General features: G+C 45.1%; 1 protein-coding gene across 1 annotated transcript in view; it reads left to right on the forward strand.

Annotated features, from left to right (window-relative positions):
* PYGM (glycogen phosphorylase, muscle associated) overlaps nt 1-12,216 on the forward strand; it is a 982,083-nt gene that overhangs the window by 700,694 nt on the left and 269,173 nt on the right. The gene's annotated exons all lie outside the window — the stretch shown is intronic.

Here is a 12,216-nt window from a genome sequence, read left to right on the forward strand (position 1 = left end):
AGGTCGGATCCCTGGGTTCCCCTCCCTTCCCCCCAGCCCCTCCAAATTTCAGTCACTGTGGGTCTTTTGGCCTCCCAATACCCCCCTCCCTGGGTGCGGTTATGAGCTGGCTGCTGTCATATGCTCTTAAGGGGGGCTGTTTGGAGTTGCTGCTGACCTGGCTGGTGACTGAGTTTTCTCGGTGCGCAGCAGGGGGTTGAGCAGGGTTCCCTGCCATCCTGGCGATTGGTGACTAGGGCAGGGATGTCCTCGGGGCTCCCTGCGGTGGTTGTCAGGCTGGGGGAGTGGATGTTTTACCATCCGCGGGTACGTGCCTCACAAGGCCAAAAATTTAGGCCGCAGTTTTGTGGACTACTGGTCGGAACCTATGTGAGGTGGCCTCTGTGAGGCTGGCTGAATCCACTGCCTCCCGTGTGGGCATCTGCCTTCCCCTCCAATGCCCTGGGTGGTTGGCTCTGCTGGGGCTCGCATCCTGGTAGCTGGGCTCCCTCAAAAATTAAGGTCGCAGCTTTCTGCTTACTAGGCCATGTGGCTGAGTTGGGTTCCGCTGTTGGTGGGCAGCCTCAGTGAGTCTAGCTGAAGCCCCCAACTCTCTCTTTGAGCATCTGCCAGACTGAGGACCTGTGCAATTGCGGCTGGGCCTCCACAAAAATTTAGGCCATGGCCTGCGGCCTGCTGGGCCATATGGTCAGCTTGGCACCTCCCTTGAACTGGGGGGCACTGTGGGGGGCTCTTAATTTTTAGTGACAGTCTTGCCGCCATTATTGTGTGGGTGAGGGTACCCTGCCTGCACGTACGCGTCATGGTGGGAGGCCCCATTTTAAGGGGGCTATATTTTATTATGTCCTCTATGGAGGGCTCGGAGGACAACCCCCTTGTTTTTTTGCAGGGTCTCATGGGTGGTCAATTTGTCAGCCCTTGCGGGATCGCAGTCGGCTGCCTCCCCCGATTGTTATGTTTCGGGGTGAGCTTAGTATGTAGCGACCCTACTGGGTCTCCGCCCATGCACTTTGAGTGCTCTGAATATGAAGATGATTCCTCTTCTACTGCAGCCGTGCATGAAAAGACACTGGTGGATGCACTGATTGTATGGGTGCGGGAAACCCTAAAAATGGAGGATGCAGCTGCTGCTGCGTCGGAGGCGCTGGTCTCCTTTGGTACCCGCAGCTCTTCGAAAGCGGCAAAGGTATTCCCACCTACTTTGACAAAATTGTCGCGAGTCAGTGGGGTTGTCCTAAACGCAATGTGGTGGTGTCTAAGCGTTTTGCTAGACGGTATCCCTTTGAGGAGTCTCTGTTGAAAGAGTGGACAGTCCTATTCTCTCTCAGGTTTCCAGGTTGCATAAATCCTCCCTAAATCAGGTAGAGGAGCCTCTGCTTTTAAAGATCCCTTTGACAGGAGAGCCGGGACGTTGGTCCGCCACATGTTTACTGTGGCCGACTTGGTCCTTAGCCAGTGTTCACTATAGCCTTGGTGTCCCAGACTCTGTTGGAGTGGGCAAAGATTTTGCACCAGGATCTGGAGGGGGAACAGCTTCCCCCAGCCTTTGTGGAGCTGGCAGACCAGACGGCTTCCTTAGTCTCTAGGCTGTCCGTGACAGCAGTGGTCCCTCGGCGCATGATATGGCTGAAATGCTGGTCTGCGGACCAGACTTCCAAGAAGGCCTTATCTGATCTTCCCTTTGTGGGGGATCGGCTGTTCAGATCCTCCCTGGAGGATATTATTAAGGGTCTTACAGGGGGGGAAGAGTATTCTTCTTCCAGAGGCTGCCAAGGGCAAAGAGTCTCGTTGCAGACGTGGACCTTTTTTTTTTGCTCGGCTCATATCAGCCTTTTCGTTCCTCAGGATCTCAAGACAAGGGATATAAGTCTGTAAGGACCTCCTCCGGAGGTTCCAAGGGAACCTGGTCTGGTAAGCCGAAAGCCAGTCCTTCCAGACCCGTGGACTTCCCTGATTCAAGACAAGTGCGTCCACAAGCTTATCCAGTCCGACTACAAGATCGAGTTTCGGGCTTATCCTTCAGAGAGGTTCTTTCCTTCCAACCTGCATTTATCCCCAGACCACCTGTGGGGTCTCTTTGGGGCGGTGCAAGACTTGCTACTACAGGGGTTGATTTCTCCAGTTCCAGAATCGAAACGTTTTCAAGGGTTTTATTCAAACTTGTTTACAGTTCCCAGGAAGGAAGACAAGGTAGGTCCAGTCCTGGACCTCAAAGCTCTGAATCACTTTGTGCGGGTACAGATATTCCGAATGGAGTCTATTCGTATGGTAGTGGCATTCCTACATCAAGGGGATCTTCTGGCCTCTATCAATATCAAGGACGCTTACCTTCATATTCTGATATATGCTGGTCATTAGGGATGATCGAACGGTTCGGGTCGACCATCGGTTCGGCCCGAACATTGGGTGTTCGAGGTTCGGCCAAATTTAGAACTTTTTGCCCAAAAAGTTCGGAATTCGGCAACCAGAACTGCCCAAAATGCAATGCTTCAGGAAATGGGCTTTAAAAGCCCGTGATTAGACCAGAACCATTAGCAAAAGCTAATGAGGGGGCAGGAGAATGCTAGGAATGTGATTGGAGTGACTAGGGGGTCCCTAGACCAATCATTAGTGAATACGCCCCCCAGTATATAAGATCGCCCCCGCCATATTCCTAGCATTGTTATACTGGACATGGAAGAGAGTGGAAGCAGTTCTGTTAATTTTACTTTAAAAGTGTCATTTAGCTATTTTTAGTGTGAGGAAAGGGATATCTAGTGTAGTTAGAGTGCTCCTTTACACTTTAGTTAGCTTCAAAAATGTAGTTTCTGTAGGGAAAGTGTTAAGTGTAAGGGGACCGTAGTGTAGTGTAGGGTTAACTGGCAGTGACTGCTATGGCAGGGTGACAAAACCCTTCCATAGCAGGGTGACCGCTATAGAGAAATGATCATTTCTCTGAATTGCTTCGGCACACCCATATGGCTTCTCACCAGCCAAGCATTTTTTATGCTGCAGGGGCTGCCACTGCCAGTGCTTTTTTGAGGACATGTTTGATGTCAGACATGACATCTGAACATGTGTATAGGGGGTATATATACACATATATGTCTGAATATATACCCCTAGACATATATAGGTGTGATAGTAGCAGAAATAAATGCTTGCGCTAATGAAATCATTTACAGTAATATATTTCTGCTACTATCACACCTATATATGTCTAGGGGTATATATTCAGACATATATGTGTATATATATATACCCTCTATACACATTCAGATGTTTTGCCTGCCTCAAAAGAACCCCAAAAAAATGCCAAAAAAACGCTAGCGTCAAAAAAAAAATGCCCAGGTGTGTTTTTGCTGGCATTTTTTGGGGGGTTTTGGAGGCAGGCAAAACATCTGAACTTGTGTATAGTGGTATATATACACACATACATATATTTATATACACACCTAGACATATATAGGTGTGATAGTAGCAGAAATATATTACTGTAAATGATTTCTTTAGCGCAAGCATATATTTCTGCTACTATCACACCTATATATGTCTAGGTGTGTATATAAAATATATGGATGTGTGTATATACACCACTATACACAAGTTCAGATGTTTTGCCTGCCTCAAAAGAACCCCAAAAAATGCCAAAAAAAAACGCTAGCGTCAAAAATAAAAAATGCCCAGGTGTGTTTTTGCTGGCATTTTTGGGGGTTTTTGGAGGCAGGCAAAACATCAGAACTTGTGCACAGTACCACTATACACAAGTTCAGATGTTTTTCATGACTGCAAAGAACCCAAAAAATGCCTTCTATTAAACCGGCAAGGTGTTACAGCAGTGGAGCCATACTCCTGTGCTGAAAGTTTTCTAATACAAACTATCTTTTTTTTTCATGGTTCTGGACATGCTACAGAGCTGAATCTTCACATGTACACTTTTTAGACCCCCCAGATACTAAATCCAAAGTAAAAATCAAAAAATCTCTTTTTTTTTTTTTTCAATAATTGGCTTTTTTATCAAAAATGACAATTTTTAAGAACTTTTTTTTGTGTGATTTTGTGTCTGGGGGGTCTAAAAGGTGTACCTGTGAAGTTTCAGCTCTGTAGCATGTCCAGAACCAGAAAAAAAGATCATATAGGTGTTAAAGTTAAAGGAGGGTCCCGACCCACATCCCTGTTCTACTGAAAAATTATCTTTTTTTTTCATGGTTCTGGACATGCTACAGAGCTGAAACTTCACATGCACACCTTTTAGACCCCCCCCCAGATACTAAATCCAAAGTAAAAATCAAAAAATCTCTCTTTTTTTTTTTTTAATAATTGGCTTTTTTATCAAAAATGACAATTTTTAAGAACTTTTTTTGTGTGATTAATAGTTAATGGGGCATGACCCAGAACCCTAGGCACTTTTTAGGGGCATTTATTGGGTTTTAGGGCTTAAAAATGGTGTTTTTTGATTACCGAAGTTCGGGTCCCATTGATTTCAATGGGGTTCTGTAATCCGAACCAAACTTTTGGGAAATTCGGGTGTTCTGGTCGAACCGAACTTTTCAAAAGTTCGATCATCCCTACTGGTCATCTGTGCTTCCTCTGTTTTGCCATGGGCGAGGAGCATTATCAATTCACAGCATTACCCTTTGGTCTCGCCTCAGCTCCTCGGGTCTTCACAAAGTGTTGACCCCAGTGTTGGCATTGTTGCGCCAGCGGGGGATTGCGGCACTGGAGTACCTGTAAGATCTTCTTCTGCGAGCAGAGTCTCTGACTGCTCTGACAGACAACCCGGAAATTACTGTGCAGACTCTGCAGGAGTTTGGTTGGAAATTAAATTTCCAGGAATCTGCTCTGTTACCATCCACCAAGTTGGACTATCTGGGTCTGATTCTGGACTCGGCCTCAGCCAGGGTGTTTCTCTCATGGGACATGCTCCAAAAGCTGCAGGATGCTAATGACATTCGGCTCCTGTTGCCCAGCAGTCGGTTATCTCTCAGGACTTGCGTGCAGGTGCTGGGCCTGATGGTGTCTACCTTTTGAGGTGGTTCTGTTTGCACAGTTCCACATGAGACCTCTGCAAAGAGAGGTTCTTGCCAAGTGGGACAAGAATCCGCAGTCTCTAGACAGGGTACGAGAGGGTCCCTGATTTGTTGGCTTCGCTCGCCGGCGCTTCTACAGGGAAAATCTTTCCCAACCTGTACTGGATGGTAGTCCCCACGGATGCCAGGGTGGGATGGCGTTCTCGGCACAGAATGTGCTCCGGGGGTCTGGTTTGTGGCAAAGTTTCCGGATCCTCGGGCCGATGCCACAGATGCACTGGTGGCTCCTTGGGGCCAGTATCGTGTGATATATGCCTTTCCCCCCCTCTAAAACTTCTGCCAAGCCTACTGCGAAGAATGGAGGCGAAAGGGATTCTGGCCATCCTATTGGCTCCAGACTGGCCTTGCTGGTCTTGGTGCGCAGATCTGATATGGTTGGTCGCAGATGCTCCTTGGAGACTACTTCTGTGGGCCCAAGGGCCAATTTTCCATCTTGCTTACAGTCGCTGGCTTTGACGGCTTGGCTGTTGAAAGTCAGATGCTGAAGGATAGAGGGTTGTCTGAATCAATGATTCCCACACTGTTAAAATCTAGCAAATCTACCTCTAGGAAGATTACCATCACATTTGGAAAGCGTACTTTGCATGGTGTGAATTTCTTGGGGTTCACCCCTGCTCCTTTTTGGTGGCTCGGAGTTTAGCTTTCCTCCAACAAGGTGTTGAGCAGCGTCTGGCCCTGGGTACCATCAAGGGCCAGGTTATGGCCTTGGTGGCTTTCTTTCAATGTCCTTTGGCCACGCATTCTTTGATTCGCACCTTTTATTCAGGGGGTTCACCACTTGGCTCTTCCAGTGTGGTCTCTGTTGCCTCCGTGGGACCTCAATTTGGTGCAGTCGGTTTTCCAGAAACTGCCTTTTGAAAATATTTGTGGGATTCCTCTGCTTACTTTGTCCCAGAAGGTAGCCTTCTTGGTGGCTATTACTTCTGTGCGCAGGGTGTCGGAGCTGGCAGCATTGTCTTGTTGTTTACCTTACCTGGTGGTTCACAGAGATAAAGTGGTGCCTCGCCCCTGTCAGTCGTTCCTTCCTAAGGTTGTTTCTGGTTTCCACCTGAATGAAGTCATTGTGTTGCCTTCCCTGTGTCCTAAGCCTAAACATCCTAAGGAGATTGCCTTGCATTCTCTGGATGTGGTCCGGGTGATCAAGGTGTACCTAGTGGCTACTGAATCGCTTAGGAAATCAGACTCACTATTTGTCCTTACGGATGGACCCTGAAGAGGGTTGGACGCGTCTGCTGCGACGATTTCCGGATGCATCAGACAGACAGTGGTGCAGGCCTATTCAATTAAGGGTCAGTTACCTCCTTTTCCCTGTTAAGGTGCATTTCTACTTGGGTGCTTAGTGCATCTTGGACCTTCTGTCATCAGGCGTCAGTGATGCAGGTTTGCAAGGCGATCATCCCTCTGTATCCACAGTGGATACAGAGGGATGACTCCCTTCAATGAAGAGACTGGCCACTCATTCATGGGACTTTGAATGGTAACGACACTGGACAAATGCTGCTAGCCCCACCTTAGTAGGTGTTTTCCACACATGATCTAATATCCACGAATGCATCCCCACTCTCAACCAGATTCTGGACCTTGGCTTGTGGCTTGACCAACATTGTGTGCTCCCTGACAGGTCCCTGAAGAAACGCATAGGGCGCGAAACATGTTGAGCCTGGAGCCCTGAACTGTATTAAGAGACGGACATACCTGACTACCCAATACCATTGCTGACAAACATCTCATACATGGGAGTAGCTTGCCTTGAATAAACGCTATCAAGGAGAGTCATTATCTTTTATCCTCCTATGTTATCTTTGGTAGCTGGTATTTGTCTGTATTATGCTGTTATACATTACCTGTAAGAATCTGTGCAATATATGCTTATGTTGACTATCTATTATACACCTTAGGGGGTTTCTCCCCCCCCCCTTACCTTGCTTTTAACATGAATATTTTTGTAATAAAAATTTATTGATTTTATACGAAGTATTTTTTGTTCTTATGTGCCATCAAAGTCCACATACATATTCATTTTTCTAGGCTATTCACTATGGACGAGGCATGTGCTTTATATGTTCTTGATGTCTCTGGTGCCGCCCCAGTATGACATTATTAGTTTTTGTTCAGCAAGGTTTTGTAGGCCGCTGTTTAAGAGGACCTGGTTCTCTTTGAGGGTGTATTGTGTTCAGGTGAGCTCCAGTTGTTCCTGGTTGGCTAAGTTTAGCCTTTGGGAATGTTATTCTGCTGTGTTTTCTCACCCCTCATGTCTAACACTGCTTAGGGACGTCCCAATTGTCAAGAAGATTCTGGAGCTGTGTCCATCAATGTACGAAAGAGAAAATTGGATTTTTGTCTTACAGTGAAATCCTTTTCTCTGATGTTCATTGATGGACACAGCACCCACCCCTCTATTGAGTTGGGTTGTTTTTTCTTCTGACACTGCTTGCAACAAAACTGAGTGCCTATAGCAGAGAGTGGGAGTATATTCCCTTGGACTGCCCCATAGGCGTGGTAAATAATTTTCCTGCTTTGTGGCCTACTCTTGTAGGGGGCAGCATAACCTAATGGTCAAGAAGATTCTGGAGCTATGGCCGTCAATGAACATCAGAGAAAAGGATTTTACGGTAAGACAAAAATCCAATACTTTTTGCCAAGATTAAATTCAAAGATTTTAAATGCCTAGCTTAACTTCTTGATATTTTCCTGTGCTTGGGGAACTGCCCATTCCATGTAAAGCCTGCCATACAAGTGAATGGCTGTATATGCAAGTTTTGCAGTTGCAAAATATGCTGGCTGTGCATGTGTGGGTAAACATCAATGCAAATAAACATCGACTTTCACAAGAGCGCTGCCACATACAGCCACTTACAGCACCAGGAAGTTACTTTAGGCATTTAAAATGCCTGGTAAAGCCTTGGTTTCATCAACCCTTAAGCGGGTTGCACAAAAAAAAAAAAAAAACTGTCAGCTCAAGCCGGAGCCGCTGTACTAATGACCTGACTTTAATGCAGCGATTTCCCCCACGATCAGAAAACATTTTGGCCAAAATTTATAAAAAAAATCGATTTTTTTATTTTTTTAATGGATTTTTTTTAGCAGAAAGTAAAAAATATTGTTTATTTTTTTCGAATTTTACTGTCTTTTTTAATTTATATCGCAAAAATATAAAAACCTAGTGGTGATCAAATACCACCAAAAGAAAGCCCTATTTGTGTGAAAAAATGTATACAATGTTTGTATTGGTACAGCGCTGCATGACCACGCAATTTCTAGTTAAAATGGCACAGTGCTAAATAGCAAAAAAATGGCCCTGGTCATGAAGGGGGTAAAACTTTCTGGAGCTTATTATCATTAACAATAACAATAACTTTATAACTTTCCTTGTTCACAACAGCAAACCAGGTTAGCACGTCTCCCACTGCATCTATCCAACTAATCCCGATACAGCAGGGCAGCTTAAATTTACAATCTGTTCCACTAGCATTTGCTGGGACTGAATTTATCTATACTCCAAACGTACCAAACATATTATTATTATTATACAGGATTTATATAGCGCCAACAGTTTGCGCAGCGCTTTACAATGTGAGGGAAGACAATACAGTTACAATACAATTCAATACAGGAGGAACTAGAGGGCCCTGCTCGTTAGAGCCTACAATCTAATCTCTATTTATAATAAACAACAGTGCTTAATATGTTACCCCAACATTTCAAATTCCTGATATGTGCCCGTTGTGTCATGTACTGGTGTTAAAAGTTTCCTGTTCTGTTTTCCATCTGTTTTTCTGGATAGGAGCACAATGTGTATGTATATATATATATATATATATATATATATATATATATATATATATATATATATATATATATATATATATATAGTATATACAGGGTATCTCACAAAAGTGATACACCCCCCACCCCCTCACATTGTTGTAAATATTTTTTTATATATTTTTTTCATGTGATAACACTGTAGAAATGAAACTTTGCTACAATGTAAAGTAGTGAGTGTACAGCTTGTATAAGTGTAAATTTGCTGTCCCCTCAAAATAACTCAACACACAGCGATTAATGTCTAAATCGCTGGCAACAAAAGTGAGTACACCCCAAAGTGGAAATGTCCAAATTGGGCCCAAAGTGCCAATATTTTTCAGCACTGCCTTAGCCCTCCTGGGAATGGAGTTCACCAGAGCTTCACAGGTTGCCACTGGAGTCCTCTTCCACTCCTCCATGATGACATCACAGAGCTGGTGGATGTTAGAGACCTTGCGCTCCTCCACCTTTTGTTTGAGGATGCCCCACAGATGCTCAATACGGTTTAAGACTGCAGACATGCTTGGCCAGTCCACCACCTTTACCCTCAGCTTCTTTAGCTAGGCAGCTTGATCCAGCTCCTCCTATTGACTTCTCCGGTGTCATCATCTCCCAGCTGCTGGTTGGCCAGAGGACGGAAGCACCACGCCCAGGAAATGATCTGGGAGCTATGAGGAAAAGCATCCACCTCCATTTGAGTCTGCATTAATGTCATGCAAATAAAGTATTATTGCTACACTTAGCATCGCCTTTTTTCCTTTCTTTTCTTTAGCAAGGCAGTGGTCGTCTTGGAGGTGTGTTTGGGGTAGTTATGTTGGAATACTGCCCTGCAGCCCAGTCTCTGAAAGGAGGGGATCATGCTCTTCTTCAGTATGTCACATTACATGTTGGCATTCATGGTTCCCTCAATGAACTGTAGCTCCCCAGTGCCGGCAGCACTCATGCAGCCCCAGATCATGACCCTCCCACCAACATACTTGACTGTAGGCAAGACACACTTGTCTTTGTCTTCCTCACCTGGTTGCCGCCACACACGCTTGACACCATCTGAACCAAATAAGTTTATTTTGGTCTTATCAGACCACAGGACATGATTCCAGTAATGGCTCATCAAAGCCATCCCCCAAAAGCTTCCCCCAGAGGACAAATTAAAATGGCTATGCAACCGCGAATCCTACTGAATTTATCGCTTGGATACGTTGGCCCCTGGGGGCCTCAAAGAAGAGCTAGAGGTCAACCCACTATTATGAATCTGATAACTATTCTCCTAATCGAACACAGGCCACCCTGTATGTCAGGTACATGGGGACATTGATGTGCAAATATATGCAAACATACGCAAACATATGGATAAAAAAACATGCACGTGGGATTCGCCACTTTTGTGCACATAGACACCGCACACACACCATTACAAACCCCTCCCCCTTCCCCTCCGCTCCCAACAGGACCTCCCAGTAAGGAACCTGTCCATAATCCACTTACAGTATATCCATATACAGTATTTGTTTAATTCCAATCAATATTATGATCACAGTTCCTCCCCCCCCCCATTTTTCCTTGTTTCTGTGTCTGACCCTATAGGTCCAGAGCGCTCCATTATTCAAACACCATCTTTATAAGTACTCCCAATAATACTTAACACAAGTGCACATAGGGGGAACAACTTTGGCTCATCCCTTATCGTCATGTGAGCACGTGCAATTTGCACACATAAGTCTCATTTGTGCGCATAGACACCATACAAATGACCCCCCTCCTTCCCCTCTACTCTATAGCAGCCCCCCAATCCCCACGAGGGAACTTCAATCAGGACACATCACCTAAGATGGCAGACCAATATTCAAGTATAGTATATTCTTATATCTTCTTCAGTTGCTTCATATTCATATATGTGTTCAATCTTAGCTTTTAATCATAATCACACTCCCCCCCCCCTTCTTTTTTCCCTCTCTGACACCATCCACCCAGAGCGTTTTATTACTTAAATAGCATCTTGCATAACTGCCCACAATACTCCAAACAAGTGCACATAGGGTTAATTAGACTCTGTTGTTTAGCCCTTATCTCTCACAGCACCGCATCCCTTCTGTACAATAGCTCCGCTCTGTTCCACGCCAGTGTCTAAGCCTCTCCCCCATTTCCCTGACAACCGATGACGCTGGCACCAGCTCTAGCCATATAAGAGATAGCTTCCTTTGGTCTCTAGGCAACGCCTTATGAAGGGGCACGCATGCCTTGAACGCTAGCACTGCCCCGCTTTGTGATGAGGGAGAAGCTGTGATGCCACCAGGACACCAGGAAGTGCCAGAAGCCACTGACACAGCCAGGACCCAGGGCTGTCTACACCTTTCTGGCCTCCCCTGCAGCGGATCAGATGACTTACTATAACGCCTTCTTTCCTATCACTCATGTGAGTACATTACCTTTTATGCCAATAAAGGATTGTTTTAATACTACACTCAGGTGGCGCTGCTCTGTTCTCTCTTTTTTCATGGTTCCAGTAATCCATGTCCTTAGTCTGCTTGTCTTCAGCAAACAGTTTGCAGGCTTTCTTGTGCATCATCTTTGGAAGAGGCTTTCTTCTGGGACAACAGCTAAGCAGACCATTTGATGCAGTGTGCAGCATATGGTCTGAGCGCTGACAGGCTGACCCCCCACCCAATTCAACCTCTGCAGCAATGCTGGCAGCATTCATATGTCTATTTCCCAAAGGCAACCTCTGGATATGACGCTGAGCATGTGCACTCAACTTCTTTGGTCGACCATGGCAAAGCCTGTTCTGAGTGGAACCTGTCCTGTTAAACTGCTGTATGGTCTTCGCCACTGTGCTGCAGCTCAGTTTCAGGGTCTTGGCAGTCTTCTTATAGCCTTTGCCATGATGTGCCATGTTGAACTTCCAGTGACCAGTATGAAAGAGTGAGAGCGATAACACCAAATTTAACACACCTGCTCCCCATTCACACCTGAGACCTTATAACACTAACGATTCACATGACACTGCGGAGGGAAAATGGGTAATTGGGCCCAATTTGGACATTGTCGCTTAAGAGTTTACTGAATTTTGTTGCCAGCGGTTTAGACAATAATGTGTTGAGTTATTTTGAGGGGACAGCTAATTTACACTGTCATACAAGCTGTACACTCACTACTTTACATTGTAGCAAAGTGTAATTTCTTCAGTGTTGTCACATGAAAAGATATAATAAAATATTGACAAAAATGTGAGGGGTGTACTTACTTTTGTTAGATACTGCATGTATGTGTGTGTGTGTGTGTATATATATATACATATATATATATATATATATATATATATATATATATATACACAGTATCT

Source organism: Pelophylax lessonae (assembly GCF_965119305.1).
Source record: "Pelophylax lessonae genome assembly, chromosome: 10".
NCBI lineage: Eukaryota > Metazoa > Chordata > Amphibia > Anura > Ranidae > Pelophylax > Pelophylax lessonae.